The following is a 9,476-nucleotide window of genomic DNA, read 5'->3' on the forward strand; positions in this document are numbered from 1 at the left end:
CACTTTTTGGTTTAATTACACAAGGTCCTTGCAATGTTGAAGAAATTAGAGATTTGCCCGAAGATTTACATTTCACCGAGTCTCAGTCCTGAGTTGTTATGGCATTTAAGTTGCTTAAAAATCAAGCAAAATTCAACTCAATATCCACTAAGCATGGTCGGCCACTCATTGGAAAAGCTTGAAGAGACTAAACCTCTCTATTTTTAGCAAACTACCCTCCTCTCTTCACCTATAAATAAGACCTCATTTGATCCTTCATCTATCATCCCTCATCATTCTCTCTTCTCTCTCAATTCTCTTTAGCATTTTCCATTCCCCACACCTAGCATCATCTCTTCATAGAGATTTTAGCAATTAAGCCTCTTAAAGAGCCCTTGGTCGGCCACCTTAGAGAGCCATCAGCAAAGGAGCAAAGCGAAGAAGTGAATGAGCCTCGTCGGTAAGAGTCTTGGGTGACAACCACTCTGATTTGGGTTTAATCTTTCTCTTCTTTAATTTAATCTAAAATGTTTGCTATGTGTTCTTTATTCTTGTTTACAACAATGTTAGCATAATTTTATTTAAGCTAGGATGATTTCTTTGATTAAATAATATTTATTTTATTCATGCTTATAATGTTTGTGCCTCAATTGATCATGTTTTCATTTAAAATCAAGCCTGTATTTTATTCATACGTGATTGAAATGCACTTGAATTAGCTGAGTTATCCTAACCAGACAACGACTAGTGGACACATGATTGAAATGTGCATGCTCAATTTATATCCTAACCCGATTAAATTGCAGGTTGCATAACAACTCTAACCAAGCTCTATTATCTGCATAGTTTTTAGATTTCTGTGATTAAACTGTTTCAAACCTAACACGCCCCTGTTACCTCACACGAATGCTAAGAAACCCTTAGTAAATAAGGATCAATAAAATGCGTATTTACTAAGTAAAGGATTTTCCATGGAAATTTTTTCGAATGTTATTAAGCATGTTGATAATAAATTGAGTTTAATTACAGTAATTGTCCTAGTTTATTGACGTTAAAATTGTTGCAAATTGTGTTTAATTTTGCTCAAATCTATTTCATTCATATAGTTTGCATACTTAGGATAATTTGCATTAGGGATCATTGCATTAAGTTAAATATATTTAATTTTAATCATCACTTCTCAATCATATTGTGTTTTTATTTTCCAAGTTGTTAATATAATTTTACAATTAAGTGATTTAACACAAATACAATCCCTATAGAGACGATAACTCTATACTTACTTATTACTTGATAATGGCTATGTACACTTGCACAAACCTACATGTTACAAGTTTTTGGCTCTGTTTCCTGGGATTGTTAACTTTGCCATAGTCATTTTTTTGTGAATTTATTTACTTCCAATTTGGTTTATTTCTAACATTACTAACTTATTCTATTTAATTTTGTGATTTTCTTTTTAGGTGTTTATGAGCATAGATCGGATTATCGATTTACTCTCTATAGACCCTGAAATTGTTGAACTTGTTGAAAGTGTACATGGTAAAGTATGACGCTTTGATCCAAAGCCAAGCAGCAACATTGAAAAATTTAGGAAACCAAATGGATCAGTTAGCGATGGAGCTTCGTAATGGACCACAAGGAACCTTACCGAGTAATACTGAGAATCCAAGAAGTTTGGGTAAAGAACATATCAAGGCAGTGACATTGCGAAGTGGTAAAATTCTGGAACCCCAACTGATTGATGTCGAAGATAAGCCTATAGAAAAGAATCAACCAACTGTTGAAATTCTTACACTAAAAGAGTCAGAATCTATAAAGATTGACAAGGTAAATCCTAACGTAGTGAATTCAGATACTTTAACATCTTTTTTGGATGCAGATTTACATACTTGGAAGAGTTATCCGATTCAACGGAAAGTTCCATCACCTCCATATCTGCAAAGATTGCAGTAACACAAACAGAAATAGGAGGTGCAATTCAAGAAGTTTTTAGATGTTCTGAAGCAGTTACACATCAATATTCTGTTGGTGGAGGCTTTAGAAAAAATGTCGAATTATGTCAAGTTTATGAAGGATATACTATCCAAGAAGAAATGACTGAGAGAGTGTGAGACTGTTGCCTTGACAAAGGAGTGCAGTGAGTTCCTGCAGAACAAACTACCACCGAAATTGAAAGACCCAGGAAGCTTTATTATACTCTATAACATTGATGAATCTTACAGTGGTAAAGCTTTGTGTGATTTAGGAGTGAGTATCAACTTGATGCCTAAGTCTATTTCCAAGATGCTAGGGATAGGTGAAGTAAGACCTACAACTGTAATGCTTCAGCTAGCAGACTGATCTTTAGCATACCCCGAGGGAAAGATCGAAGATGTTTTGGTCAGAGTCAATAAATTTATTTTTCCTGTTGATTTCATTGTCTTATATTTTGGAGCAGATAAGGAAGTGCCGATCATCCTTGGGAGACCTTTCTTAGCCACGGGAGGAATGTTAATTGATGTGCTGAAAGGTGAACTCACCATGCGAGTTCAAGACGATCAGGTAACTTTTAACATTCTTAAAGTGATAAAATTTCCCGATTCGATCGAAGAGTGTTCAGTTATGAAAGAAATAGAAACCATGGTTTCTATGGAAAGCAATTTTGAAGAAGATCTATTGGAGAAAGCCTTAGATCTTGACCCTTTAGAGGATGCAGAAGGTGAAGAAAACATGGCTTTGATGGAAGCCAATTCGAGAAATTTTATTCAATCTACACGGTTTGAACCATTGGAGTTAGAAGTTAGAGAATTTGTGCAACCCAAGTTGTCAATTGAAAAACCACTTAAACTTGAACTAAAGGTACTTCCTTCCTATTTGAAATATGTTTATTTAAGTGACTGTTCCACTTTGCCTATGATTATTTTAGTAGAATTGACGAAAGATTAAGAGGAGCAACTAATTGTTGTTCTAAAGAAATTTAAAAAAGTAATTGGTTGGACCATAGCTGATATTTGAGGTATAAGCCCTTCTTTTTGTATGCATAAAATTATTTTAGAAGAAGGTGAAAGAGCTCGAATTGATGGGCAAAGGAGTCTCAATCCTATTATGAAAGCAGTTGTGAGAAAGGAAGTGATCAAATGGTTAGATGCAGGAATCATCTATCCCATTTCAGATAGTTTGTGGGTAAGTCTAGTGCAGTGTGTGTGGAAGAAAGGTAGAATCACGATTGTTGAAAATGAGCATAACAAGTTGACTCCAACGAGAACTGTTATTGGTTGAAGAATCTGTATTGATTACAGAAAATTGAATAAAGCCACTTGAAAGGACCATTTTCTGTTGCCTTTTATGAATCAGATGTTAGATCGACTAGCAGGTAATGAATTCTATTATTTTTAAGATGGCTATTCGGGATATAACCAAATACTTGTAGCTCTGGAGGAACAACATTAAACAACCTTTACTTGTCCATATAGTACGTTTGCTTTTAGGCGAATGCCTTTTGGTTTATGCAATGCACCTGTAACATTTCAACGATGAATGATGGCAATATCCATTGATATGGTTGAAAATTTTGTTAAGGTTTTCATGGATGATTTTTCTGTTTTTGGTAACACTTATGATATTTGTTTGAGTAATTTGGCTAAGGTACTGAAGAGATGAGAAGAGAAGAATCTTGTCTTTAACTGGGAAAAATGCCATCTTATGGTTAAGAAAGGGATTGTCTTAAGGCATAAAATCTCAAAAAGAGGAATTGAAGTCGATAAAGCAAAGGTGGACGTAATTGAAAGATTAGCGGCCCCAATTAATGTGAAAGGAGTCAGAAGTTTCTTAGGCTAGGTCAGTTTTTACCGAAGGTTTATCAGAGATTTCTCGAAAATTTCTAAACTGTGGTGTTTGTTGTTAGAGAAGGATACAGTGTTTGATTTCAACAAAGCATGTTTGGAAGCTTTTGAAGATCTAAAAAAGGGTTAATCTTAGCCCCAATAATCGTTAAACGTTATTGGAGCTCACCTTTTGAGTTGATATACGATGCAAGTGATTATGTCGTTGGAGATGTGATGGGTCAAAGAAGAAACAAACTGTTTCACCCTATTTACTATGCAAGTAGAACTTTGACGAGAGCCCAACTCAATTATACGGTAACTTGAAAGGAACTCTTTGCTATTATTTTTGCTTTTGACAAATTTCGCTCATATCTTATAGGTACCAAAGTTACAATATTTACTGACCATGCGGCCATTGAATATTTTTTCACGAAGAAAGATGTGAAACTGAGGCTAATTCATTGGATAATTTTACTCCAAGAATTTGACCTCAAGATCCAAGACAGAAAAGGTGTCGAAAATCAAATAGCTAATCATCTGTCGAGGTTGGAGCAAGATCAGGTAACACCTTGGTTTGCTGATTTTGCCAATTTTCTTGCATGTGGAATAATTCCTCGAGAAATGACATACCAATAAAGGAAAAAATTCCTTCATGGTAGTTGGTATTATTTTTGGGATCTATTTTTTTTTAAACAATGTGCAGATAATATAATCCGAAAGTGTGTAGCTGAAAGTGAGATTGCTGAAATCTTGTATCATTGCCATTCATCTCCAAGTGGGGGACACTTTACTGGTTCACGTACTGCAGCAAAGATTTTGCAAGCAGGTTTCTTTTGGCCTACACTATTTAAAGATGCTTATGCTTATGTGAAGAATTGTGATAAATGCCAAATGACCAGAAATATATCAAGAAGGAATGAGATGCCCTTGACAAACATTTTGGAGATTGAATTATTCGATGTATGGGCCATTGACTTCTTAGGCCCATTTGCTTCTTCATATAGAAACAAATACATCCTAGTTGCTGTGGACTATGTATCCAAATGGGTTGAAGCTGAAACATACCCTACAAATGATGCTAAGGCAGTCATGCGATTCCTACATAAGCATGTGTTTACATGATTTGGGACACCAAGAGCTATTATTAGTGATGAAGGTTCTCACGTTATGAACAAACGTCTTAAATGGTTGCTTGACAAATATGATGTGAATCACAAGATTGCTACTACCTATCACCCTCAGTCTAATGGGCAAGTTGAAATAGTGAACCGTGAAATCAATGGTATCCTTAAAAGGGTAGTACGCCTTAGCAGGAAAGATTGGTCTTGAACGCTCGATGATGCATTATGGGCCTATCAAATAGCATTTAATACACCGTTAGGAATAACTCCTTATCGGTTAGTCTTTGGAAAGGCATGTCATTTGCCACTAAAGTTGGAGAATAGATCTCACTGGGCTTTAAAGCAGTTAAACTTTGATCTTAAGAAAATCGGTGAGAGAAGGATGTTACAACTTGATAAGTTTGAAGAGCTGAGGTTGTTTTCCTATAAGAATGCCAAAATGTGTAAAGAAAGATCAAAGAGATGGCATGATAGTCATATACAACCTCGCAAGTTTAAAGAAGGTCAGAAGGTTTTGTTGTTTAATTCAAGGTTGAAGTTATTTCCTAGGAAGCTTAACTCTCGAAAGAAAGGACCCTATACCATCCATCGAGTTTATCCTTATGGAGCTATTTAATTATATGACAATTACGGAGGTACGTTTAAAGTTAATGGTCAATGTCTCAAACACTACTGGATGGTGAAGTTGAGCGAGTTGAATCCTCGTTCAAATTAACAGACCCTTTGATAAACGCCAAATTATATATATCTATACCCCAAATACTTAGCATATTTATGGATGTTTATTACTAGATTTGTGGATTTTGGTGCTCTTAATCCAGTTATTTCATGTTTTGTACTCAGGAGAGCACCAAGAGTCGAAAGAAGCCAAAAACGAGCTAAAAGGGACAAAACGGACCAAATCAAGAAGATGACACGGCCTAAGCCTTGCCACATGGACATCTCACACGCCAGTGGCCTTCGGGGGTGTCGACCAAGGTTTTCACGATCCACACGGCCTGGCTATTGAGCCCACATGGTCGTGTGCAATTTAACGGATCGAACACGGCCTGGTAAACACGTCACACAGCCGTGGTACAAGGGCTTGTCCCTTTTCAAAGAGTTGTATTTTACACGAAAAAGGGTACTTAAAGAGGAAGAAAGCCAATCCAAAGCCTATATAAACATCCTAAGTGTGACCTAGAAGGGGGTCGCTCCTTTCAGAACTTTTCTGGAATACAAAACTATTCGCTGGGAATTACTTGAAGAAAGCCAGACGATCCATCTCAAAAGTCGGAGCTACTCCAAGACTGAAGATCTCTCTCAAAATTCCTTCAGGGGTTTTAGAGTTTTCTTTATGTTTTGTTATTTTCATACTTTTGAGTACTCTTATTTTATTATGAACTAAACCCCTTAGATACCTAAGGGGGATAAAACCTATGATGGATCTTGTTATTATTATCTGAACTGTATGTTAAAAACTTGATTTGTTCTTAATTATGTGTTCTTAATGCTTGAGTTAATATTCCGGGTATTAATTCATGATTTGATGGCTTATGCAGAGGAGGAATAGACCCTGCCTAAGAGTAGATTTGACATAATTAAGCGGAGTTGATCGAACGCCTAGAAATAAGGTTACGAGATTTTACCGGATTAGGGTGAAACCTAATAAGGGGATCTGTAGATCGAGTTAAAGCAATCCTAGAGTGTTAATTAGAGAAAAGTCTGGTTATTCAATCTAGGGATTAGATGTTATTAGTCTTGAATACGGATAATAACTTAACTTAGGGATCTCTACGGAACAAGTCAAGTGAATAAATCGTCCAGTTCAGAGTCAGATAACAAGTGAAATCTAGGTGGATTCCTCCTTGGGTGTCGTCTTTATCAATTGCTTCTCTTCAAGTCTTTTTCCAAATTCTCTCTTTGCTTTAATTAAATTAGTTAATTAGTTTAGATAATTAGTTTAATAACAAGCCCTTTTATTTCTAGGTTAGATAATAAAATGATACTTATTACTAGTACTTTTGGTTCCCTTGGGTACGATATCCCGGTCTTGCCATTACTATACTATTGTTCGATAGGTGCGCTTGCCTTTTCGTCGTGATAATAGTTAGTCTAGGTTTGATCTTCATTATAAATATTTATTACTTGTTACGAATCACGCGATCAAGTTTTTGGAGCCGTTGCCGGGAATCTGAAATATTAGAAACACTAAATTTTTATTACTTTAGCCATTTATTTTTCTTGTACTTTTATTTTATTTTATTATTTATTAATTTAGTTTTTCTCTCTTTTGGCAGGTTCTTATAGTTTATGACTAGAAGAAACCCATCGGGACGATTACTTTTTGATGAATAAATCGATCGTACAATTTTCAAAATCATAGAGAAATAAGGCGTAGCTTACGATACACGGAGAACGAGTGAGAAAATGATACTCAACCCCCAACCGACGAGATGGCTGAAAACCAAGGCGATTAGCTGCCTCCTGCAATTGCAGCTAATCAAAATTCTGCTCCACGTACTATGGATGACTATGCTAAACCTTCTTTAATAGGAACTGAGTCTAGTATAGTTAGGCCTGCTATTGTTGCGAATAATTTCAAACTAAAACTGACACAATTCAGATGATACAGCAGTTTGTTCAGTTTGATGGTTTGTAGGATGAAGATCCCAACACGCACTTGGCAAATTTTCTTGAATTTTGCGATACATTCAAAATCAATGGCGTTTCTGATAATTCCATTCGTCTTCGATTATTTCCCTTTTCACTGAGAAACAAAGCTAAACAGTGGTTGAACTCGTTACCACGAGGGTCTATCACTACTTGGGAACAAATGATCGAGAAATTTTCACTAAAATATTTTTCGCTGGCTAAAACGGCTAAATTGCATAATGATATCTCTTCTTTTGTACAGATGGATTTAGAAACACTTTACGATGCATGGGAGAGATATAAGGACTTACAGAGAAGGTGCCCTCACCATGGGTTACCTCTTTGGCTGCAAGTTCAAACGTTCTACAATGGTGTGAATCCCTCGACAAGACAAATGATTGACGCAGCTGCTGGCGGAACCATCAACAATAAAACACTGGAAGATGCCTATGAATTCATAGAGGAGATGTCACTGAACAACTATCACTAGCAAGTTATGAGGACAAAGCCAACGAAAACAGCCGGTGTCTATAACATCGATTCAGTCACCATGCTCTCTAATCAGGTAGAACTTCTCAATAAAAAGATTGATAGTTTTCTTGGTTCTATGCAGGTACATCCAGTAATGAGGTGTGACTCAAGCGGAGGAGGTGTGCATACAGAATACCAATCCTTCAATCCCACAACCGAAGAGGAACAAGTCAACTATATGGGTAATAATAACTTTAGATCTCAAAATAACCCATACAGTAATACTTATAATGAAGGTTGGAGGAACCACCCAAATTTTTCCTGGGGAGGTCAAGGAAATCCAAAGCCACAAAATCGTCAGGGTTTTCAACAGCCACCTTATCAACAGGAGAAACAACCAAACCTTGAAAAGATGCTTTCTAAATTCATCTCGGTGTCAGAAACCCGTTTCCAAAATACCGAGACAGCACTTAAGAAACAACAAGCATCGATCCAAGGACTCGAAACTCAGATAGGCCAGCTATCCAAACTAATCTCCGAATGACCACAAGGTAGCCTACCAAGTAATACTGAACCTAATCCAAGGGAACACCTCAATGCAATTAGTGCCCAAGATAAGGAAGGATTCATTACACCTGAGCCAGAATTACAGCAAGACAACGCGATGAACAAAGGACTAGAAGAGGTAAACAATAATGATCCCAAATAGGTAAGTACAAATCATGAACCTCGTGTGCCACATCCTAAAGCAATGACGAAAGACAGAACAGAAGAACAATTTGGCAAATTTGTCGAACTCTTAAAGAAATTACCTATTAACTTACCCTTTATTGAAGTTCTTTCGCAGATGCCCAACTCAGGAAAATTCTTAAAGGAACTTTTGAGCAATAAAAGAAAATTAGACGCTACATTACATGTGGAACTCAATATAGTCTGGTCAGCTATTCTAAAGAATGAGCTACCTAACAAATTAAAAGATCCAGGGAGTTTTACAACTCCTTGTTTAATTGGTAGTCTATCTGTGAATAATGCTTTAGCTGATCTAAGAGCAAGTATAAATGTTATGCCGTATAAAATGTTTAAACGAATAGGTCTCGGTAAACCCAAACAGACTAGGATGAGCATACAATTGGCTGACAAAACAGTTAGATTTCCTAAGGGTATTATTGAAGACGTTCTCGTTAAAATTGATAAATTTATTTACCCAGTAGACTTCGTTGTCTTAGATATGGATAAGGATAATGAGGTACCTTTAATTTTAGGGCAACCATTTTTAGCAACTGCCAGAACCATTATTAATGTAGGTACAAGAGAGCTAACATTTCGTGCAAGTGACGATGCAGTAACACTCCAAGCACGCAACTCAGTCAAAACCTCTAAGAATCAAGCTAATGCTATAAAACCTGTCGATGATAAAACTATTATTCAATCATCCTTGCAGGAACTTCTTCGAACCAAGACAATA

The 9,476-nt window shown here is 36.3% G+C and overlaps 1 non-coding gene across 1 annotated transcript; it reads right to left on the bottom strand.

The window, feature by feature from the left end:
• Positions 1 to 7,770: 7,770 nt before the first annotated feature.
• LOC121205697 (small nucleolar RNA R71) lies at positions 7,771 to 7,876 on the bottom strand. Its single transcript, XR_005900773.1, has one exon. It is a non-coding gene; the product is annotated as a small nucleolar RNA R71 (small nucleolar RNA).
• Positions 7,877 to 9,476: the final 1,600 nt, after the last annotated feature.

This window comes from Gossypium hirsutum, chromosome A08 (assembly GCF_007990345.1).
Source record: "Gossypium hirsutum isolate 1008001.06 chromosome A08, Gossypium_hirsutum_v2.1, whole genome shotgun sequence".
NCBI classification, from domain to species: Eukaryota; Viridiplantae; Streptophyta; class Magnoliopsida; order Malvales; family Malvaceae; genus Gossypium; species Gossypium hirsutum.